The sequence below is a fragment of the Nuphar pumila genome, chromosome 11, assembly GCF_984573655.1.
Source record: "Nuphar pumila chromosome 11, dmNupPumi1.hap1.1, whole genome shotgun sequence".
In the NCBI taxonomy this organism is placed as follows: Eukaryota; Viridiplantae; Streptophyta; class Magnoliopsida; order Nymphaeales; family Nymphaeaceae; genus Nuphar; species Nuphar pumila.
The window spans coordinates 32,442,851-32,468,929 of NC_143259.1; positions in this window are offsets into that span (position 1 = coordinate 32,442,851).

Consider the following 26,079-nt stretch of genomic DNA (forward strand, 5'->3'; position numbering starts at 1 on the left):
CTAGTGGGGGATTGTTAAAAAAAAGTTTGAAAATATAACTTAATTGTAAAGTCTTGGCGATTTATTGTTTCCCACCAAAAGTGCTTTGACAATGTTGACTTTCATATCTAAGAGAGAGAAGTTTTTCTAGTGGTTTAAAAAGGGAGTTTGTTCTCTATTCTTTACTTTCGTAATCTTTGTGTCTTAAGGTGGCTTGCGGACGTTGCTGCACATTATGCAAGAACAAACGCATCGTTCATGCACACACACACATGCGCATGTGTGCGCAAGGGCGCTTGAGACGCAATGTGACATTTTGATGACACACTTTGCACTTCGCACGCTCGCAGCGGCGCGAGGTGCATATGAGGTGCAATGATCCATTTTGACTTTTTCAGTTTTTGAGTTGTCTGGTTGTTTGAAAGGCTTTAAAATGCATTTATATGAAGATTATGGTGCATTGTGCTTGTTGAACGGTTTTGAAGGCCATTAATGAAGAGTCAAAGGTGGGTGACCGTTCAGAGACCTTTTTCATCCTAATTTCAAACTCTCAGATTTATGGCCATTAATCTGATTTTTCGCAAAACGTTTTGGGCTTTCTAAAAGTCTATAAATCTCTTCATTTTTTGTCTTTTAAGGTATCTGAATTTCTAACTCCAGTTTTTCTCCTTTCTTTCTTCCTGATTTGGCTTGCAGAGTTCAAGTGTGGGAGAGGTCATCTATTATTGCGAAGCAATGACTCTCTTAAGGTTCAAGCCTAGTTGTATCCTGGGAACTCAGTCGTAACAAACCCCTTTTTGCATCTTCAAAATTTTTGGAGTGGGGCGATTGAAGTTCTAAAGATGGCGATCTTAAGAACGTGCCTCTAGGCTTGAGATCTCCATTTCTTTAAATCATATTTTTGTCACAAGATTGAAGTAACAATTTTAGAACTTCAATATGGCCTCTGGTTCGACATCTAACTCTATCAATCTGCTTAGCCATGACCTTGAAAAACTTGATTGATTTGATGGGTCAAACTTCAAGCGATGGCAATCAAAGGTCTCTTTCTTGTTGTCCGAGTTGCATATTGACTATGTTCTAAAAAAGACATGTCTCACTGTTGTTGATGGAGAAGTTGAGACAGAAGAACAGAAGAAAGAGCGAGAGAAGTGACATACTAACAACTATCGATGCAAAGGGCATATCCTGAACACTTTATTTGATTCTCTCTTTGACTTGTATTCTTCATTGGAGTCGGCTGCAGAGTTGTGGAATGCTCTCGAGATCATGTACAATGCAGAAAATGTTGGTAACAAAAGGTTTATCGTAGATCAGTATGCTAATTTTTCTATTATTGATGATAAGCTTATACTTGCTCAAATTCATGAGATGCAAATCTTGGCCTATAAGATCAAAGGAGAAGGTATGTATCTGGATTATGACTTCCAAGTTGTTGTCATCATTGAGAAACTACTAGATTCCTCGAAAGAATATAGAAATCACCTAAAACATAAAAATGAGAAAATCACTTTAGATGGTCTTCTTAAGGACATCCGAATTGAGGAGGAGACTCGTCTTCGTGATAAAAAGAATTTGAGTCCTAAAGAGGGTTATCATAAAGTGAATTTTGTTAGTAACAAGGGTGGCAAAATCATGAAAACCCAAAAAATCAAAAAGAATTTCGTGAAAGGAAAAAAGTCAACTGATAAAAGGAAAATCAGTTGCTATGTTTGTGGCAAGTTTGGCCATTTTGCTAAAGAATACAAAGAAAGAAAGAGGACTGGTTCTAAGCCAAATGAGTCAGAAGAGAGGCTTGTTGTTGTAATCTCTGAAACCTCCATGGTGGCTACAAATAAGGACTGGTACCAGGATATTGGAAGGAATGTTCATGTGGCAAACAACAGGAACTTGTTCAAGTCGTATGAAGTGGTGGGTTAGGGATGTAATATCTTTATGGGAAACTCTTCCTCAACTAAAGTGCTGAGAAAAGAGAGTATGGAAATTAAGTTTACCTCCGGAAAAGTCCTAACACTTGAAAATGTCCACTATGCTCCAGAACTTCGAAAAAAAATAATCTCTGCAGATCTACTATCATGAAATGGTTTCAAGATTGTTATTGAGTCTGGGATTGTAATTGTGATCAAAGTAAAAAACTTTGTAGGAAAAGGGTTTGCCACTGATGGTATGTTCAAGATGAGCATAAATGAAGCTATTACTTCTGTTTATATGGTTGACTCCTATTTTCTTTAGCATTCACAATTAGGACATATAAATTCTCTTTGCATTCATAATATGAATAACTTTGGTCTTCTTCCTTGTCATGTTAGAATAGAACATAATCATAAGTGTGAGACATGCATTCAAACCAAGCTAACTAGACTCTCATTTTCTAGTATAGAAAAGAATTATAAATTGTTTGAATTAGTGTATTATGATGTGTGTACGATGGATAATGTTTTGAGTCATGGCGGCAATAGGTATTTTATTACCTTTATAGATGACTATTCAAAATTCTGTTATATTTATTTGATGAAACATAAATCTGAAGCATTTTCAAAATTTCTCATTTATATTGCTGAAGTACAAAATAGGTTTAAAACAAAGATTATACATTTAAGAACTGATAGATGAGGTGAATACTTAGGTGGAGAATTTGACAAATTCTGTAGAGATAATGGTATTATCCATCAAACATCTGCTCCTAAAACTCTTGAACAAAATGGAGTAGCAGAAAGGTAAAACAGATGACTTGTAGAAATGATGAATGTTATGCTTCTTAATACGGCTTTGTATTTCAACTTATGGGGAGAGGCTATACTTTCTGCTTGTTATATTCTTAATCGAGATCCTTATTTCGAATCTGAAAGATCACCTTATGAATTATATTTTGGTAAGAAACCTAATCTTAGTTACTTTCATGTTTTGGGTTGTTTAAAATATGTTAAAAATCTAGAAAATAAAAGAAAGAAGGTTGGACCTAAAGCATTTAAATGTGCATTTGTTAGATATGTTGAACATAGTAAAACATATAGATTTTTTGACATTGTTAATGATGTTATTGTTGAATCTAGAGATGCATCTTTCATAGAACATAAAAATGCATTTGATTCTCTTCTTGATGGCAGTCGTATTATAGTAGATGAACATCATGTTAATGACATGATTAAATATTCTAATGATTATGTTGTTGAACCAGAAAGTGAAGTTAGGCACAGTAAACGCATTAGAAAATCAACTAATTTTGGTTTTGACTTTTATACCTTTTTAATTGAGAATGATCATGTATCTTTTCGAGAGACGATATCTTCTCAAGATGCTGCCTTTTAGAGAGAAGTTATAAATAATGAAATTGAATCAATTATGTCTAATAATGTTTTAAAATTAATGGATTTACCTGTTTATTGCAAAACTGTTGGCTGCAAATGGATTTTCAAAAAGAAATTAAAAGTTGATGGTACAATCGATAAATTTAAAGCTTGTTTGGTTGCAAAAGGATTTAAACAAAAAGAAGGTATTGATTATTTTGATATTTTTGCTCTTGTAACCAGGATTTCTACTATTAGAGTTCTGATTGATATGGTTGTCATATATAAGCATCAAATTCATCAAATAAACATGAAAATAGTCTTTTTGAATGGAGAATTAGATGAAGAGATATATATGGAGCAACCTAAAGGATTTGTAGTGCTAGCGCAAGAGCGCAAATTTTGCAAACTTGAGAAATCCTTATATGAATTAAAGCAAGCCCCTAAGCAATGGTATAAAAAAATTGATAGTTCTTTGATAAATAATGATTTTAAAATACATGATGTTGATAAGTGTGTCTATAGTAAAGTAGATTGTAACTCAATTATTATTATTTGTTTATATGTTGATGATATGCTTATTTTGGGTTCCAATAGTGAATGCATAAATCAAACAAAAAAAAAATATCTTCCATGTTTTGTATGAAAGATTTGGGTGTTGCAGATGTTATTTTAGGAATCAAAATTGTAAGAAATAATAATGGTATAGCATTATGTCAATCACATTATATTAAAAAAAAATCTTACAAAGTATGGATACATTAATATTTCACCGACATGCAAGCCATACGATCCAAATATGAAATTGACTCCTAATGTTGGTGCAAGTGTTCAACAATTAAAATATGTCAGTGTTGTAGGTAGTCTTATATATGCAATGAATTGCACAAGGCCTGATATAGCCTATGCAATGAGTAAGGTGTGTAGATATACTAATAATCCTGGTCATCAACATTAGAATATAGTGAACAGGATTCTTAGATATTTTAAGCATACTTTAGACTACGGAATCCGCTATACTGGGTTTCCTGCTATTATTGAAGGGTACAGTGATGCAAGTTGGAATACCGATTTTGAAGATTTCAAATCTACGAGTGGTTGAGTTTTTACCCTTGGTGGAGGAGCAGTTTCATAGGGGTCTAAGAAACAAAACTGTATAACTCATTCTATAATGGAATCTGAGTTTTTTGCTTTGGCATCTACTTGTAGAGAAGCTGAATGGCTTAAGAATATGCTAGTGGATATTCCACAAGGTGAGAAGTCTATACCTGATATTTCAATGTTTTGTGATAACCAATTAGCTATATATAAAGCAAGTAATATGAAATACAATGGGAAGTCTAGACATATTAGTCTAAGACACAGTTTTATAAGACAAATGATTGATGATAATATTATATCATTGAAACATGTGAAGTCATGTCAAAACTTGGCAGACCCATTTACAAAAGGCCTTTCGAGAGATGTTATCAGTACAACATCGAGGAGAATGAGAATTAAGCCAATTAAGTAGTGCCCAACCTAGAGCGTTGGAGATCTCACATGCCAAGGTTCAATGAGAAACGAATTGGTGAATGACAGATATTGAGCATATTTATGTAAGCCCATTATTGATATGTGCTCATGAACTATAACTAATATGAGGGTTGAGCTAATAGCTCTTAATGAGTTTGTAGGCCTTAAGGCTAGGGTGTGTATTACAGTACACCTAGACAAACTTACCTATGTGAGTGTAGAAGTGTGAGCCGCTTCTTATGAGAATTGGCAATTATCTAGAGCACTGATGAATCCTGGGAAGCACAAGGCTTAAAATGTGCCAACTTGAAATCCACACAATTGAACCTTTAGAAACCTATGTACGATTGAAAATCTGTTAACAATATAAGGAGTTAAGTTTAATGTACACCCACTTAGCACCTTGGTTAATTTAGGTTTTCTTTCAATAAGTGGGGGTTCAAGTCATGCAGACACTCTCACCGATGCATAAGTTTCTATGCAAGCCAAGTACATTTTAAAACTAGTGAGGGATTGTTAGAAAAAAGTTTTAAAATATAACTTAATTGTAAAGTCTTGGTAATTTATTGGTTTCCACCAAAAGTGCTTTGAAAATGTTTAGTCTCATATCTAAGAGAGAGAAGTTTTTCTGGTAGTTTAAATAGAGGGTTTGTTCCCTATTCTTTACTTTGGTAATCCTTGTGTCTTAAGGTGGCGTGCGGACGTTGTTGTGCATTGTGCAGGAACGGATGCGTCGTTCGTGCACACACGCGCACGTGTGTGCGCAATGGCTCTTGAAGCGCAATGTGGCATTTTGATAGTGCACTTTGCACTTCGAACGCTCGCAGCGGCGCGAGGTGCATATGAGGTGCAAAGGTCCATTTTGACATTTTCAGTTTTCGAGTTGTCTGGCCGTTTAAAAGGCTTTAAATGCATTTATATAGAGATTATGGTGCATTGTGCTTGTTGGACGGTTTTGAAGACCTTTAATCAATAGTCAAAGGTTGGTGACCGTTCAGGGACCTTTTTCGTCTTAATTTCAAACCATCATATTTATGACCATTAATCTCATTTTTTGCAAAACGTTTAGAACTTTCTAAAAGTTTATAAATCTCTTCATTTTTTGTCTTTTGAGGTATTCGAAATTCTAACTCTCCAATTTTTCTCCTTTCTTTCTTCCCAGTTTGGTCCAAATGTATAACAAAAAACAAGGTGACTTGTAAAAAAATTTATTTTTTAGGTAAAGCCTACTTTGAGTAAGATTTTGACCACCAAAATGATGGAATTTGGTTTTATAATTAAAAGATGAATTAAAGTTGAGGAAGATGGCTTTTAAACGCATCAAATTGCACCTCAATCTGATATTTAAAAAAAAAATTTATGGCTGGAACAAGTCAACCTATCCCACTTATCTTAGCTTAGTTGCTAACGACACATCAAGATTGTCATTAGCTTTGACTTATCATTAGAGGTCATGAATCTTCGTTGGTAGGCCCCCGGAGTGTCGTTAGTAATTGCTGAGCGTAGTTGACAGTAGCTCAGATTTTGGATTGTCGGCAACCTTCGACCTAGTGTCGTTTGTGATAGCTACTAAAAAGGCAGGGAGATGACCTAGCAGACTCCACAACCGAAATGCACGGAAACGAATAACATGCGACACTAAATGGCTAAATCGATAATTAGAAATAGCTAGGCCAGTCCGGAAAACGACACCTAAATGGAACTAAATCGCATCAATCAAATAGGGAACTTTAACAGCCCATGTAAACGAAATGAACTGCTAAGAATTTGAGCTAAATGCGTTCAGCTGGGTCTTTGAGGCATTTCAACAAACAGTTGGTGTGTGCCCCTCTAACAGGACTCAAATACAAAATTAGCACATAAATCCCACACGACAAATTGACACAGAAATTTCCTGTTCTAACGATAGTATTTCAGACTCAACCAAACAAAACACTAAATTAAAATCAACTAAGAATCAGTCGCTAACTGTCGATGAACATAAACTGATTCTAAGTAACGCATAACATTCATACAGCCTGCATATTCAACGCGAACACGGTGTCGGCCATGAAGAAGAAGAGAATGAGAATTTTGAATAGGCAACGTAAACAAAATAATCCCGCAGAAATCTAAATCAATGGGGTTCGGTTGAGTCGTTGGGACATTTCACCAAACAGTTGGCGTGCATATTGGTGCAACTATCAACAAGAATTTTTTGTGAACAATAGCATTCTCTGTTCTAAGCAATATTTCTAACAGTCCAATCGAAAACAGAAAAGAATCTAATTTCAATTAAATCACTTGAGAACCTAACAACGCATAACAGCCAAATGTAACAATTCGTAGAACACAATGATGCCTGTCCTGACTCCTAAACAATAATTTCTAATAGATTTTCCAATACTTAAAAATAAAAATCAATAATGATTTCTTTAGAACATGCAAATTGTCCCAGCAGTGGGTAGTAACAGTATTTTAACACAAAACATATTCAGCTTAGGCGCAAATCACTCTGACAGCCCACCAAAAAACCAAACACACAATAGATGTTGGCCAAGAAAGAAAGGGAAAGAAGTGTTCTTAGCTCCGGCGATGAATCGATGGCCAAATTATATCCCCTGTTCCCTAGCTCCAACAGCTCGCGGATGGACCAACCAAGGAAGGTCGACATCTGGCAATTCTTCCCAAGGGTGATCTCATCGTGTAGGCGGTTTCACTCGAGGCAAAATGAAGGTATAATCCACCCTTCATTCACTCTTGCAGCTGGAAAACGTTGAAGAAAGAAAGAAGCTCCTCACGTTTTTAAGACAGCACCTTATAAAGCAAAGAGGAGACGTCTCTTTCTCCCGTTGGATTTGGGGGCGGTGTCTAAAGAGTTTCCAAATTTTAAAATCTACCCAAAAAATCCAATGCACCCTCGAATAGCTTAAACGGATCTTAACATGGAACTAGGTCCGGGTTCAGAGGAGAAATCCGAAAAAAAAAATATTGAAATTTTTTCTACAAAAATTACCATAAGTCCTAAATAATTTCTAGATACTTAAAACATAGTTTTCACACACAAAATATCTAAAAATGTTAAAATAAATTTTGGAAGCTCCAAATTAACGTTTTTTTTTTTCAGCAAGGCTGGTTCAATTATGATGTGAGCTTGACTTTCGTATTCAGGTTTGATGGTAGATTTTTTCTGAATGGGAAATCAACACGACCTCTTCGATATTGCCAAAATGCACTGCATTAGTTCTCTCAGGGTCAAAAGGCTTCGTCCTCACAGTATGCTCCTCATTTGTTGGATCACCATGGTCCCTGAAAAGATGTTTAATATTAAACACATCAAAAGTATTAAAAGGACCTGTAAGCATTTTTGTTAATTCTTTCAACAATTTCTAAGGGACCAATACGGCACTTTACTAAATTTCCATGCATATCATTATGCAACATTTCCTCAGTCAGTATAACCCAAACAAATTTTTGAATCTCTATCAGAAGTACTAGTTCTATGAATGCCATGCAATTTATATACTTTGAGAAATAAACCCGCATGAATTCATAGTTTTCCCTTAATATAAAATCCATGCTAATATGTTGTCAAGGCTTTTCAGGAATGGGTACAGTTCATTTAGCAACAAGACAAATCCTACATCTATCATCTCCATGCATATGTGACCAAAAATATGAAGATGAAACAAGCTGAAAATTTTTATCATTACCAAAATGTCCTTCATTATACAATTTCATAATAAGTCTATTATGCAAAGAACAATCAAGAATGCATAAGAGGTTGTCATTAAACCAAAATTCATCAATAAGAGAATATTCATTATGCTTTTCATGTGACAATTCAGATATAATTTTGGAGAAATAAGCCACTAGCATACAAAGAAGCAAATTCAGCAAAACCCTAAACAGAAACTCTCATAGCAGTTAATAAAGATGATTTTCTACTTAGAGCATTTGCAGCAATATTATCTTTACATGTTTGACTAAGCATGGTTCCTGTTTCTACTTCAGATGCATCACAAGACAACTCAAATACATAATCAAAACTAGGAAGTGCTAAAACAAAAGTAGAACATAATTTAAACGTCATCAACTCAAATGATTTATTTGTCAAAAATATGAATTTATCAAGAGCATCATCAAATTATTTATCTCAAAATAAAAAAAAAATGTAATTGAGACATATGATTAGATACATTCTTGCAATAACTTAAAATATCATCAGGAATAAAACTTATAATTCTAACTTAATATGGATATAACTTCTCCAATGTGGCACTCATTTTGCATAAAACTTGATGAAGAACACTATACATTGATGAATCACACACCAAAATATCATGAATAGCAAATCCCAACTTCTTGATGTCTGTCAAGACAAGACAATTTTTCAAAACTAGAGACGCCTTCAATTTCACTTCCCAATATCACTCTGTAGCATGTGTTTTCAATGTTCATGATTAACCAAGGTATAATAAAGTGTGAACAAAGAGGTTGGTTCATCTTCCACACCTATTTCTACCAACTGTATACTGAAATCAAGAGCAGAAATAGTAAATGGATAAGATTCTTGGACTTTCATAACACGCCCCAAAGTTCCACTAGGAAGAACAAGTCTTTCAATATGAAGAACAAGAATTAGTTGTTGTGTTTATAAACATCTATTTTTTGTCCAAGATATTTTTCATACCAAAATCCAGTGTTTTTTGCTCATTTCAAGGTTTGACTAACTTCAACTTTGTTTGTGGCCTTCAAACAAGCATCTTTAATCTTTTTTGTCCAAAATAACAATTAAAGTATAGAATTTCAACTTTTCAACATGACAAAAATTAAAAAATTAGGTTAGTACGATATCGGAGTCAAAAGTATGACCAAAACAAGGTGACTTGTTCAGTACAAAAACCTATTTTTCAAGTAGGGTGTATTTTAAGCATATTTTTATTATTAAAATGATTGAATTTTATTTTTTACTTAAAATCTGAATTAATGTTGAGGATGTTAGCTTCTTTCAACACATAAAAAATTACCTCGAAGTGACATCAGAATAGAAAGTTATGCCAAAATAAGTTAACATGTCGGACTTGTTTTGGCTCGATGCTGACGACAATTCGAAATGTTTCTTGGACTATTTTTTTGAGACATATGGGCATTCACAGTAAAATTGAGAGGGTCTGATTCGGTCTCTATAATTTTTAGTGAATTTTCCAAAATTGGGTTAATAGAAATCTGAGTTTGCACAATATGATATGTGTGATTATTTAATTGTAATTAATGCTATGCATGCAAAGTTATGAAAGTTTATCATGATGATTATGTACATGTGCACATGTTTGCCAAGTAAGAAGTATGAGTAGGTTATTGAATGCAATATTCTAAATTTGCATCCATTAGGTTCGAAGTGGCCAAATCATCTTTCATGAATTCTGTTATGGTGTTACATATAAGACATTAATGCAAATAAGTGAAACACTAACACTAACACTAATGCAATTGCTTGCAAAGTGGGGACAAGCGATAATCATGGCTTCGTGAAAATATGTTTTGAGCACGAAAGATTGCTCTTTTCCACCCACAAAGACAGGGAAAACCCTCTACAATAAACTACAGCATAGGGAGAAGAAACTCATGAGTGAAAGTTTGATGCATCGGGTTGGTGATGTTGGGAGTCTCTCTCGCTCTTGTCGTCCCTTACCTGAATTGGTGAAAGGTGTCCGACCAGGCCAAAGTCACCCTTGTATGAAAACACTACCTGTGTCATGGCCATGATCCAAGTATATGATTGTGTTTGTACCCACGGGGCTAAGAAATGAAACATAAATGTATGTGTATTATATAGGCATGGCATGCATCGTATAAGAAAGAAAAAATAATAATATATAAGAATCGATTGATGCATATGAAGGGCTTCTGCATTGGTAAGTACATACAATTTTAACTATTCATGTATTTTTACTTGATTAAGTTGAATAAATGATAAATAAATATTAACTTTTGTAATTGCATGCTTAGTTGAGATATTTGCAATACTTGTTGAACTTTATCGTATTTGAATTGTTAAATGCATGAAAGTCTAAAGAGATTCCTGCTTATGAATTTTAGATTACTTGTTTAGTATAGCTCGACCCTACTAAGACATGTTTTGTCCAACTCCATGAATTGTTAATATTTTTTTTCAGGAAGTAAGTGAATTCACATGCGATGGTGGGAGGTTACGATGGGGACCGAGTCATACCCTTCTCAAACCTTCGAAGTTAATGAATAAGTGTATATTAGTTGCTCAAAAATCTGATATATTAATGGATTTTATTATTAATGATGGACATGGGTGAACATTTATTTCATTTATAGATGTTTAAATTTTAAGTTCAAATGCCTATGTAAATGTGAATATAAATGAAAAGTAACTCGCCAAGTCTTATTCCCGTTTGATTTTCTGCTATAATTTCTTAAAGAAATTTAAAAAAAAATATTTCATGATTTTAGGGACTTAAAATTTGGGGCATTACAAGATTGCATCGTAGAGGAAAGAAACTCATGTGAAGTCTGATGCATCGGGATGGTGATATTGGGAGTCCCTCTCGCTCTTGTCATCCCTAACCTGGTACTAGAGAAATGTACTAAGCCAGACCAAAGCTACCAATGTATGAAAACACCGCTTGCGCCACCTCCCTAATCTAGGTATATGTCTGTGTTTGTACTCATAGGGCTAAGAAGTGAAACTTAAATGTATATACATTAGAAAGGCATGTCATGCATCATCTAAGAAAGAAAAAATAATTAAAGGTAAGAATCGGTTCATGCATAAGAATGACTTCTGCAATGGTAAGTACATGTATTTTTAATTGTTTAAGTTTGAATGAATGACTAATAAATATTGAATTTTATAATTGAATGTTTATATGAGATAATTGCAATATATGTTAAATTTTGTTGTATTCAATTTTGTTAAATGCATAAAAATTTATAGCAATTCCTGCTTACTTATTCTAATTTACATGTTTAGTATAGTTCTACCTTATTGAGATAATTTTTATTTGACCCTATAGTTTTTAATATTTCTCAGGAAATGAGTGAGCTCATATGTGATGGTGGGAGGTTGCAATGGGGATCAAACCATACATTTCTCAAACCTCTGAGTGTTTTGAACTACGAGCAATTTTAATTGCTCAAGACTCTAATATTTAAGTTAATTGGTCAAATGAACTTTCATTATTAATTTTGGACATGTAATAACCTGGAAAAAAATTGTTTGGATCCGGGCCGGATCCAGACTCGAATCTGACCCGGGTGATAAGTTGGTTGTGTGCTTTTAAAAGCACGCATCGATGAAGGGGGGAGGTTCTTGAAACCTCCTTCCCCCTTTCGTCTCTCTGTCTCTGCATCCTCTCTCCCTCTGTCACCCTCTCGCTCTCCTCTCGTCCTCTTCAGCCGTCGACGACCACAATCACAGACAATCGAAGTCGTCAGCCACCACCTTCCCCTCCCTGCCTCTGTTTATTGCGGGGAAGGGCTCAAGCCCTCCCAGCCTACGTGCTATGCAGGGGAGGGTTCAACCCCCCTCTGCTTTCGTAATATGCAGGAGGAGGGGTCGAGCCCCCTCCTTGGTCCCTTGATGTTAGGGGAGGGGCCGAGCCCCTCCCTGCTTGTTTATTGTGCAGGGAAGGGGTCAACCCCCTCCCTATTTCCGTGTTTCGCTGGGAAGGGGCCGAGACCCCCTTCCTCCCTCTATTGTTCAGGGGAGGGTCGATCCCTCCCTGTGTTCTGTTTCTACTTGGAAAACAGGGGCTCATCCCTTGTCTTTGTCTCTTTTTGCAGGACAGAATAGGGTCGTCATTGTTTTCCTTTTGCAGAGACGGTGGAGGACGGAGTCCCCTAGCCCTCTTTGCATACTTGGCAGGTAGGGGCAAAGCCCTCTGCCTCCCCCTTAGTGGCTTGTAAGGAAGGGCCTCGCCTCCTTGCTCTCTTGGCAGGCAGGGCGAAGCCTCCCTCGTTGTCTTCTTTAGGCAGGGGTGCATCCCCCTGCTTCTCGCTGACAGCAGGTCGGTAGGGGCTCACAGCCCCTGCCCTTGCGTCTTGCACTTATGGTAGGTGCGCAAGGGCATGATGCCCCTGCCTCTGCTTCCCTTACGTCAGGACGGTGACAGTGCCCCTGACCTTCTATTTTTTGTATTAGTCTGCTAAGATCGTTACTTTTGCAGCTCGCGCTCCGTGACCCAAGTCATCCATCGCTTATACTCGCAGACGCCAGCAAGCTTGCAATTCTCAAGGTAGGGGAAGATTGCATAGAAGACTTGGATAATTAAATTGAGTTCAATTAACTAAAAAGGATAATTAAATAAATATATATGCATATATATATATATATATATCATATATATTTATACAAGTACGCACTTAACTCATGGATACGGTTTCGCGATCCTTGTCCTTTACTTTGTCGTCGCACATCGCGCAAAGGTTCTGCGTTGCACTCCTGCCTACAGTCTTTACTTTGCCGTCGAGCTTCACGCTCAGGCTCTTATTTTGGCATATGTGTTGTTACTGCTTTGCTATTGTAGATGACGCTCAGGTTTTCGCTCATTGCATATACGTTTGAGGCATCCTCGTGAAGGATGCAAGAGACATCTACCACTCTCCCTCTTGCGACAAGAGTTCAGTCGGAAGCAAGTGATACATCCTCGTCTAAGGAGAGGGATACCTCCAAGGATCCTGGCTCTTCGAGTATGCAGTTCCTACATAGTAGACTTGAGATTTAGAGAGGTGCATAAAAGCATCAAAGACTGCCTCAAATCGAAGCATTTGGAAGGATGTGATTGGCTGGTTCTGTTCACCTTTTTGGCATATCTCGGGTGATCCCGAATTGGGGGTTTGAGCAAACTTCTTAGCAGGTGTTCTGTTGAGAAACCCACATCCCGTCTATCGAGGCCGGTATCGAGTCATGCGAGGCATGTAGATAACCCGATAGTGAATGAGATTCTAGAAAATCACATGCATAATGTTGGCATAAGGTATTGTTGTTTCAAAAGATAAACATTACATCTTTGTGAAACACTCTTGTTAAGGCTTCTATTGAGGAGCTACACCCCCTTCATCCTAGAGTACTTGTAGTCGTGCACGACACGTCTAGTACTGCAATGATCGGATGAGACGGTCGTGTGACCTCGAACAGTGTTAAATGCACAATATTATAATCACATAAATGGCCTCACATTCGCCTTCACAGGCAAGATGCTCGAGTGATTTAAAGACCACAGCATAGAATGGGTCATTAGTTAAGCAACCCCTAACGTACCTATTCGCTTCTGGTTGTCTGTCAAGAAAGAGGACAGAGCGATACAAAACTCCAATGGACAAGTTGTTAACAACCACCCTACGGGCAATGATCTGGCCTCCACAGTCATTGGAGTTAGGAGAAAGGGGCTACAATAGTTAGCTCAACACTTCTACAGAAGTTGGATGCATCCGTGGCACTGCTTATCAACCTCTGGGGAATCCTCTCTCTGCTAAAGTTGTCTCCTTTGGAGAGGACTCAACTAGCTATTCGGGTTATTGAAAATACATAGAATAACAGACGCCCAAACTAGTCTCAGTTGTTTCTATGTTTTGCCTGAGCGTACCCGCAGGCCAGTAATATCGAAACATAAAGTTTGTTCACACTGGTCGATTGTGTACTTGCTTGGTAGTTCAGTATGTTACTCATTGAGCTGTACCCGTCTGTCGAGGCGTTACTCTAGTTTGTTAAACTGCTTACGCAGTTCTTTGCTAAGTAACATCTAGCTTCTTATACTAGTTAAATGCTTATAATAATAGCATTATGCCAGTTGCTACATATTAGCATGTGATTTGCTTTACCTCTTGGTCGAACTATTTGGGGCTTATTGTAGCGTAGCACTTGTTGGCTTATATCTCTTATGATTGATGTGATTGTATACAGCTCATAATCTATGAATTGGTGGCAACTAGAATTGATGTGGCCGTTTGTCTTATAAGTTGCTTATATATTGTGATATAACTGTTGTCGTATGATTGCTTATGTATGACTTGTGATGCAATGGTTTATGCCTTACGATTAATTTAATTACTTGCTGATGGATTGAGCCATTTGATGGTAATTATATGTCTTACGAGCATTGTTATGAGTGCTTGTCTTATTCAGTTGTTTTGTTTGGCTGTCGAATAGAGTTAGTTACTCTTCGCCTATAGAATCAGCTGGATTGCCATATCTGCATGTTCTCGTGTGTTTTGTTTTACTATGTGAAGTGATACGATGCATATTGTTGATATACATGCATGTGCTCATATTATGGCTACTGACCCCAAGAGCGGCCAATCGTTCGGAGCGATCGATTGTATAGATGCAGGTATCACTGAGTAGGGTGTTTGTTGAGGACCTGATCTCCAAAGGATTATCTGTGAGGGCATGTATGACCAAGATCAGGTGACCCGACTAGAGTGGTAAATCTCTGTGAAGATGTACATTGTCCATGAGCGGGTAGCCGCAAAGACGGTGAACTCCTGTGAGGAAGTGTATGGTCCAAGACCAGATATACCATCTAGGGCAGAATTCCTTGTGAGGTTATATATTTCCCAGACCAGGTGATCCGGCGTTGATATTGTTGATTGTAATAGTGGCTATCGACCCTTAGAGCGGTCATTTGCGTTGATGCGTGTATCGCAATGATTTTCATTGGATATGGCATTTGTTGGGGAGCGGCTTCCCAAAGGTTTCGCTGTGAGGGTATGTATGATCAAGACCAGGTGATCTGGCTAGAGCGGTAGATTCTCTGTGAGAATGTACGTTGTCTACGAACGGGTAGCCGCAAAGACGGTGAACTCCTGTGAGGAAGTGTATGGTCCAAGACCAGGTATACCCTCTAGGGCAGTAATTCCTTGTCAGGTCATATATCTCCCGGACCGAGCGATCCGACGTGAATCTTGTGTTTTTGCTTACCATAAACAGTCATGGTGAGTTGTGATGATCTTCTGAGATTGTTTGAGATAGCCAGATATGAATCTATAGTTTTGGCTTTCTGCTTTAGCATGATTACATGTTGATCCCTGATGTGAGAATCAGATCTTTAGCGATTTTAGATCATGATCATGTTTTGGACCTTCTACGAAAGGGTGGGCTTTTCTGAGAAAGTATGACGCCTTAGTGAGTCATAATCGGTGACAGGTGGCCGCGTAAGGCCTTGAGAGATGGGAATAGTTTAAGGTTGTTCAGGACAAAGAGTTTGTTAGAAATAGTGAGAGCGACAAACAATGTCATGATAATGATTAGATGCAGAGACTCCGGTCTAGGAACGAGAACAAGCCTATTGTGTGGTAGTTCATAGCTTACGATCAAATGAATCGTTCTTGCTACGTTTTGCACTATTTATGTGTTTGCACTGCTTGCTTACTTGAACTGCTTACGTTTGCACTGCTTACTCGCTTGCACTACTTACGTGTTTGCATTGCTTACTCGTTTACGCTACTTACGCGTTTGCACTACTTACCCGTTTGCACTATTTACCTTGTTGTACTGTTTACCTGTTCAACTGCATATTTGCTTTAAACTGCTCAGCTTACTGAATTAAATGTACTTAATTCAGTTTCTTGTAGTCCTTCTTGTGCACCTACTAGTTTTTTGCGAAACTAACCCATTCTATGGGTACAGGTGATGATTAGGTACACTACGGGCGATGGCGTGATTTCAAGATGGCTTCAAGACTTCGTCTTTCTGCTCTTAGCTCGTGTCCTGAACGCTTTGGGTTTGTATCAGATTTTTCTTAGGATACCCTAATTTTGTAAGTTTTGATTCTTTTAGCTAACGTGCCCAAAGTTGTCAGCTTGCCTCATGATTTAACAAATGAAAAATCTTTCGCTAATTTCATAAACAAACTCTGAAGGAAAGAGATATTTCTAGTCTCTTGCCTGTTTTTCTGAAAAGGTTCACAAGTTTGAAATTTGGGGCGTTACAGGACATGTATGAACATTTATTTCATTTATGAATATTTTAATTTCTAAATTTAAATGCATGTACGGATATGAATATAAATGAGAAGTAACGCAACAAGTTTTAGTCTTGTTTAATTTTCGCTATTGCTTTTATAAAAGTATTTCAAAAAACAAATCCCACGATTATCAAGATTTAAAAATCAGGGTATTACAACTTGGTATCAGAACAGGGATTAAATTTTTTAAAGAGGTTGATTTGTCTTTAGGTAAAGACAATTTAGTATCAGAGCAAAGATTAGATTCTCTAGATATACCAAGTTGTCTTTAGGTAAAAACAACTTAATATCAGAGAAGGGAAAGGTTGGCTTAATTTCTGTCCAACTAACCAACATCACTGTGAGTATATTCTACTTTTTTATATTTTATGCCTTGTTATGAAAATATTGTCCTTAATTGCCTACATTTTATAAATCGTTGCAAGTTTAGAACTTAGATACCAAATAGGGACATCAGTAGATAAATCTGGTTATGCAAACATAGAAAAACTTACTCGTGTTTATGAACCATAGATGCTTTATGTTATGCAAAACATATTTTTCAAATTATAAGATATAATTGATTTATATTTTTTAATCAGGTTCAATGTTTTGATATTGAATTTCGAGGACAAAATTCTTTTTTTTAGAGGAATAATGTAATACCTGTAAATTTTTTATAGTAATTAAATAAATAAATTATAAAAATAAAACATCAAGAATATTATCGATAAATAACCACAATTAAATTTCAAGGATGAAATCTTTTTAAGGGTGAAAGAATGTAAAACCCATAAATTTTCAATATATTATGAGAAATAACATTGAATTAAGGCTAAAATATTATTTGAGATTAAGATGAGAATTAATTTATAATTCAAACATTTATTAGGATTCTGAATAAATTTTCAGTGGAGAATTTATTCTGAATCAGGGTTTCGATATTCAAACAAATTTGAATTTGAAATCAGATTTAATAAATATGTCTTAAATATTATAATTAGATTTGAGTTTGATTCGAATCTAAATTAAGACTTAATTGAATGTTAATTCAAGTTTGAAATATACAATAATTTATATTTTTGTTGAAATTGAATTTGGAATTTTAAAATGAATCAAGGAGTACTAGGGGATTCCTGAGGGTAATTTTAATGAACAAAATAATATTAATAATGAACTTTATGAGAAAGAAGTATAAAAATATAAATTAACCTAAAATGAATTATAAGAAATATCTTATAAAAAGTTAAAGTTGATTCAAGTTAATTTAAGTGAAATTTGCCTTCAGAATCGAATTTATGAAAAAGATAAAATTTAAAAAAAAAATTATTTGATAAATTTTAGAGAAATGAAGTCGAATAGGATTTTAGACGAATTTTATGATAAATTAATATGTATGTAATGTGAATTCAATAAATTTGAATTTAGTTTAAAATCTAATGTATAAAACCAAAATAAAATCAAATGCTCAAAATGACAAAGAGTCCTAACAACCCTGGTAGAGATCGCTTCCGAAGTTCATTTCTAAGAAAACAACATTTTTAGAAACTAAATTAAATACTCTAGGTATTGATAATTGGCATTGAGTATAGAGTATGTAGGACTTAGACAAAATGTTATAAAATGTTAGAAACACTTCTACATGCCCCAAGGGTCTCATTGACCCTATTGAATTTCATTTCTTCAAAATGTATTTTTGAAGAATACGAATTAGCCTTAGAAAGAATGCATAAAATAAATAATTTAAATACATGGATTTTTAAAATTTAATAGAAGACGTGTAATTGTATTTAAGCTTAATTCAAATTTCATCTAGTGTCATTTCATTTAATTTCATATTTGAATTTTTAAAGAATTGAATTTCAATTTAATGTGAATTAATTAGGAATCAATTTAGTAGAATGGAACTCAAAAATTAATTAAATTTTATAATTAAGTAGGAGTCCATAGGTGGGCCATCCCATCCTATGTGGGACTCCAATATAAAGTTTTAAAAACATAAAAAAATCAATAAAAACTTTAAAATCAAGTTCTAATTAAAACTTACCTAATTCCATGGCAAGTTTTGAAAAGTCAAAACTTGTCTTATTTTGAATTAGGGCTCCCATGAGAGGGGCGTACCCTCCTAGAGGGTTCTAGGAGGGGGTGGGATGGAGCAAGAAAAAAAAGAAAAAAAGAAAAAAGGAAAAAAAGAAAGGAAAGGAGAAAAAATAAAGTAAAATGACAAGTCAATTTGCTTGCTAAGCAAACAAGTTGACAATTTGAAATAAGGTAAGGGGGTCAACCCCATGGGGGTCGACCAGCCATTGTACTTCTATATATAATAGTATATATTCTGATATATATAATATATATTATATACCCTAAGCTAACAAAAAGAAAATATAAAAAAAATAGGAAAAGAGAAAGTAAAAAATTTTTATTTGAAAACAAACCATAGATTTAGATCAAGGGTTGGGATTTACTCTAGCCCTTGACCACCTCTAAGTACTATAAGAATAGTGGAGGGGCTCACGCCCCCCCCCCCTCCCCTATTTGTCCCCCTTTAGTTTGTTTTTTTTTAGCGCTTTTCCCTTCTCCCAAATTCCTCTCTTCTTCTCTCCTTTTCCCATACCAAAACCTTTGTGTTTTTTACTCTTGGACCAACAAAGAAGACAACCACATGTAAGGAATGAGAGGAGGTCGTTGGTGAGACCGTTGCTCGAGTTGGATGGTCGATTCATGCTAGAAGACTGACTTATATGCGTAGGAGCCGACTTTCACCAAAAAGGTAGGGCATTCTATGCTCTACACGTAAATCAAAATTCGTGAGCACGAATTCCTTCAATCTTTCATGAGGATAGTCCATAAACCATGCCTCTCATACATGGTTTTGGCTTAGGGCTGTCAAAGTATGTGATAGAAAGGGGTTTTTGAAAGAAAACACTTCTAAAAAATGGTTTCTTAAAAAAAATGATTTCTCAGAAATAAAAAACATAAAATTTTTAAAATACCTATGTTACTCGATTTTTTTCCTACAAATTTTGGTTAAAATTAGTAGATCATGTTCATATGAATGTACTGTAAAAATTAGACTGATTTCCATGGTTGTTTTCATAAAAAAAATATGTGTTTTATATTATCAAGTTTCTCATAAAACATTTTTGTAACTTTAGCAAAAACCACGTTGTATTGGATTGTTTTCATGTGAATTTTAATTAGAGATCGTAGTTTATGAGCATGTAAATATTCTAGAATTATTGCATGATTTTATAATTTTTTTCATAAAAAAATTATGTGTTTTGCGTGCTTATTTTACCGAATCTATTTCTGAGGAAATAGGCTTCAGAAGGATAGGTATGTTTTCTGGCGTAATAGCCCATAAAACATGACTTGTCTATGGTAAAATAGTTAGAATTAATGTTGACATGGTTTTATGGATTTTTGAGATATATTAATATGAAAAAAATTTAAAGTTTTGAATGCGGGTGGCTTGTTTTGGCCCACCCAAATGCCTAACTCTCGAAACTACATATTTTCGGCATGACATCCAACCGGTAAATTACTCGTATCACCCTCGTCCAGCGGATTTTTAGTGAGAGGTTTATTGAGTTGGAAAGCTAATAAAATTTTATATCTACTATGAAAATTTAAGCTCAGTTTATGGACTGAGCACTGTTTTGTGATAGTCGAAATAGAAAAGCATAGATCTACACCAAAATGTTTGTAACTCCCTCACACGGATGAATTTTTATGAACAACATATGGCATCAGAAAACTGACAAAATTTCTTATAAACTATGAAAAAATCAGCTTTAACTACTAAATAATTTTTTTTTTGTAACCACTGTAACAGTCGGATAAAGTTAAGTTTTTTGCAAGTTTAAAACCGGTTTAAGAACCGACCCTTGAATGCTTACGTAAATTATATATCGATATGCATGTTGTTACAAATGGTTGTTAGCTTGTATATGCACTGTCATAAGTTAATTTTCTGTAGGGAATTGTATGTCTGCCTATGAGGCATGAATTGAATATTAAACGAATGTCTAAGCTGGCCTGCATGGCTCTTCGCTAATTAAGCGACCGTAGAGTCCATTTTGTGAATTCAATTTCAATGATAAAGAGGACAATACCTGCTGTAATTTTTTCTATATGTCTATTATAATGATGATGATGATGTAAATGAATGGATGCATGCAATGTTTAAGAATTTCAGCATTTTGTTTATGCATATGCGCATATGATTGACAAGAATGAAGCATGAGCATGAATTTGAATGTAAGATTTTAAATATACATCCATTGGCCATAAAGTGGTCAGATCCGCTTTTTGGATTCCAGTACAGTGTTTTATGTAAAACATTTAAGTTAAAGAAGTTAAACATGTAACACTAAAGTGAGGCTTGCAAGGAGAGGGCAAGCGATACTTACAACTTCGTGAAAATAAATCTTGAGCACGAAAGGTTGCTCCTTCCCAACCACGAAGATAGGGGAAACCCTCTGCACTAGACTGCAACGTAAAGAAAAGAAACTCATGAGTAAAAATTTGATGCATTGGGATGGTGGTGATGGGAGTCTCTCTCGCTCTTGTCGACCCTCACCCGGTATATGCCTGTATTTGTACCCATAGGGATAAAAAGCAAAACCTAAATGTATGTGCATTAGAAAGGCATTGCATGCATCATCTAAGAAAGAAAAGATAATTAAAAATAAGAATTGGTTCATGCATAAGAATGACTTCTGCAATGGTAAGTGCATGCATTTTTAATTGTTTAAGTTTGAATGAATGACTGATAAATGTTGAATTTTGCAATTGTATGCTTACATGAGATAATTACAATATATGTTAAATTTTGTTGTATTTAATTTTGTTAAATGCATAAAAAATTATAGCAATTCTTGTTTACTTATTTTAATTTACATGTTTAGTATAGTTCTACCCTACTGAGACAATTTTTGTCTAACTCTATGGTTTTTAATGTTTTTTAGGAAGTGAGTGAGCTCATATGCGATGATGGAAGGTTGTAATGGGGACAAAGCCATGAAAGTGCACTAGGATCGAGGCAACGAGCACTAGAGGGGGGGTGAATAGTGCTTTTAAAAATTTCTGCAAAATATTGAATGATTTTGCAAATCTCAAAGCAAACACACAAAGAACACAAGATTTTATCCTGGTTCGGTCAAACCCGACCTACATCCAGTCCCCAAGCAAAACCCGCTTGAGATTTTCCACTATCAACCTTGTAAACTACAAGATCACACAGACCATAACCGGTCCCACTTTCAGTAACAATCCTACTGAAAGCAAACAACTCCTTTACACCAAGGAGTCCTTCTTTTTACACAAAAGAAATAACAACTTACAATACAACCTATGAGCCTTCCTTTTGAATGCAAATGAGATGCAATTGGCTTTTGAGGTTGTTGAAACACTCTACTCACGAATTCACTATCTCTCAAAGTGATTTGAGTGAAAAACTGAAGTGAAAATATCACGTGAGTGAGAAAACAAATACTTGAATGAATAGGAGTGAAAAGCAAGAAGTAATTCAATATGATTCTATTGAATTTTTCATTGTTTTTTAGTGTAGAATGCACTCATATTTATAGTTAAAAGATTCCATACGTTGAGAGTATGAAAGGGTGTCAAAACTGTCCATTTTGAACGATCAAAATGTTTGAAAAATGAAAAGACACGCCTATTTTGAAGTTTCAGGAAAACGGCAAAATTAGTCGACTGAAACATCAGTTAGTCGACTAATAGTTAGTTATTAGTAGACTGACCGTTATTGTCGGTCGACTGATCTGTTAATCGAGCCGTTTGAAAATCTGAACTTTTGAAACTTAGTCGACTTAAGAAAAGTTAGTCGACTGATAATATCATCAGTAGACTGAAAAACCTTTTAGTCGACTGCTGCTAAAATCTTCTGAAAAACAAACATTCTGTTCGGTCGACTGATAAAAAGCATTAGTCGACTGCTACTAATTTTCCAAAAAACAGACATTCTGTCCAGTCGACTGATAAAATCTTCGGTCGACTAATTTGACAAGAATGACTTTTTAGAAAATATGGCGCGAAAGGATTAGTCGACTGATAAGTCGATTGGTCGACTAATAAACATGAAAATTTAAGAAAAGAGTTTTCTAAAAAGATTTTCAAAAGAGTTTCTTCTAGAAAAGTTTTTCTAAAGACTTTTAAGGTGAAATGCAACCTAAATATGCACTCTAAGTAAGGCTCTTACAAGAATCTAAGACTTTTAATGAATTAAACATTTGCATACTAGTCTTCAAGGATTCTTCACCGAATTCTTCAATTTCTTCATAGCCTTAGCTGAAATGCAGTTGATTCTACTTGCTCATCATCAAAACCTTGTACTTCAAGTATCATGTATGGCTTCATTGTTGTAACAATCTCCCCCTTTTGATGATGACAAACTTAATCAAAGATGAAGCATTTAGATGCATAGATGGAGATTTTACTCCCCCTATCAATATGCTGCAAAACATTAAAAGTTAGCACATTTAAAGCACATATATCACATATTGATTGGTTTGCATTTCCATTCATCATTTCTTCATGCATTTAGAAATACATTCATTCAAAGCTTTCTTTTTCTCTTAATTTTGCATTTCTCATGCAAGATCTCCTGTAATGTAATTGCTATCATTTTTTTCTCAAGATCTCCCTGCAATTTCAAAGTAATGCTATCTTTATCTTTTTCTCCCCCTTTTGTCAGAATAAAAAAGAGTAAGGGCAAAAATAGCATAAGCAAAATAGACTTTTAACTCGTATCTCTATTTTAAAACACGGCAAGAGAGTTCCGGCGTGTTTTGAAGATGCGCCAGTCACTGCAAGAGGATTCTGGCGTTTCAAGATCACGGCCAGAAGATTCCGGCGTCTCCCTGTTACAGTAAGAAAATCCCGGCGATGATGGAGTCGAACGACACTCCGAGGGTTTTTCGGAAGAGAGAGAGGCAAGAGAGAAAGAGGGATTTAAGGGTTTCGTTTTTAAGAAAAAAACGAAAAGGTACGAAGTGAAACGATGCCTCTTTTTTTTTAAAAAAAAAACGGGTTTTTAAAACAAATCCAAGGGGTGTCGGGTCCCTTCACTTAAATTTTTTAAAAAAATTTAGTCGACTAAAACTTTATCGGTCGACTAAAAAGTGCGACTTATTCTAAAAATATCATCAGTCGACTAGAAATATATCGGTCGACTAATATGGTGCGATACATTCCAAAATATAAAACACCAGTCGACTAAAATTTTATCGGTCGACTAATATAGTGCGATTTTGAGATTTTGTTCAAAAATCAGCATTTTTATAAATCCAAAAATGAGCAAATACCTAGTTCTCTCCTAATTCTCATAAAATCTTCATTTTTAAGAGGTTTAGTGAAGATATCGGCATGTTGTTCTTTAGTGGAAATAAAATTTAACAAAATATCTCCTTTTAACACATGATCTCTTAAAAAATGATGTCTAACTTCAATATGCTTAGTTCTTGAGTGCTGAATAAGATTTTTCGAAAGATTTATAGCACTAGTGTTATCACAATAAATAGTTGTTGTGGAGTAATTCAAACCAAAATCTTTTAAGGTCTGTTTCATCCAAAGTACTTGTGAACATGCTAAACTAGCCGCTATATATTCAGCTTCAGTTGTTGAGAGTGATACTGAATTTTGCTTTTTACTAAACCAAGAGACTAAGGAATTTCCCAAGAAATGACAAGTTCCACTAGTACTCTTGCGATCAGATTTACTTCCTGCAAAATCTGCATCACTATATGAAACTAAATCAAAGGAAGATGATTTTGGGTAAAACAAACCGAAATCTGAAGTATCTTTCAAATAACGAAGAATTTGTTTTACTGCAGTTAAATGAGATTCCTTTGGATTAGCTTGAAATCTTGCACACATACAAACACTAAACATAATATCAGGTCGACTAGCAGTTAAGTATAATAGAGATCCGATCATACCTCTGTAGAGCTTAGTATCTACACTTTTTTCATTTTCATCTTTATCAAGAGAAGTAGTTGTACTCATAGGATTCCTTCTTGATTTCGATGAGTCCATCCCAAATCTCTTGAGAAGTTCTTTTGTATACTTAGCCTGATTGATGAAGATTCCTTCTTCAGTTTGCTTTATTTGAAGTCCAAGGAAGTAGTTTAATTCGCCCATCAAGCTCATTTCAAACTCTTCCTGCATAGCCTTAGCAAATTCTTTACAAAGAGAATCATTAGTAGAACCAAATATTATGTCATCAACATAAATTTGCACAATAAGAATATCTGAATTAAAATGTTTAATAAATAAAGTGGAGTCTACCCGACCAATGGAAAAACCAGATTGTTCTAGAAAATTTTGTAGTCTTTCATACCACGTTCTTGGTGCTTGTTTGAGTCCATACAGAGCTCTTTTCAATTTGTAGACCTTTTCTGGATATTTCTCATTTTCAAAGCCTGGAGGTTGCTCTACATAAACTTCTTCATTGATGTGTCCATTTAAGAATGCACTCTTAACATCAATTTGATATAACTTGAAGTTCATGTAACTAGCAAAAGCAAGCATCATACGAATTGACTCTAATCGAGTCACTGGTGCATAGGTTTCATCAAAATCTATGCCTTCTTCTTGATTATAGCCTTGTGCCACTAGCCTTGCTTTGTTACGAATGACTTCACCATTTTTATCCAGCTTATTTCGGAAGACCCATCTTGTTCCAATTACTGGATGATCCTTTGGTCTATCAACTAGATCCCAAACATCATTCCTAGTAAATTGGTTAAGTTCTTCAGACATGGCTAAAAGCCAAAATTCATCATCACATGCCTCATTGATATTCTTTGGTTCTAATTTAGATATGAAAGCAACAATTGCAATATATTTTTCTAACTGCCTTCTAGTTTGGACACCACTCTTTATTTCACCAATAACTTGTTCATGTGGATGATTAGGAACTTCTTTCCAAACCGGTTGAAGAGGAATATTTTCTTGAGAAGTACTCTCTATCAAGGGTTCTTCTTGAAGTATTGTTTCTTCTTCTTCACTTAGAGGAATAACCTGCTCACAATTCTCATCAAATGCAACATGTAGAGATTCTTCAATACAAGATGTTCTTTTATTGAAAATACGATATGCTTTACTTCTAGAAGAATATCCAAGAAATATTGATTCATCTGATTTTGAATCAAACTTATCAAGATTATCTTTGGTATTTAACAAGAAACATTTACTACCAAAAATTTTGAAATATGAGATCTTTGGTATACGATCATAATACAATTCAAAACATGTTTTATGTAAAATTGGTCGAATAAGAACACGATTTAAGACATAACATGTTGTATTAATTGCTT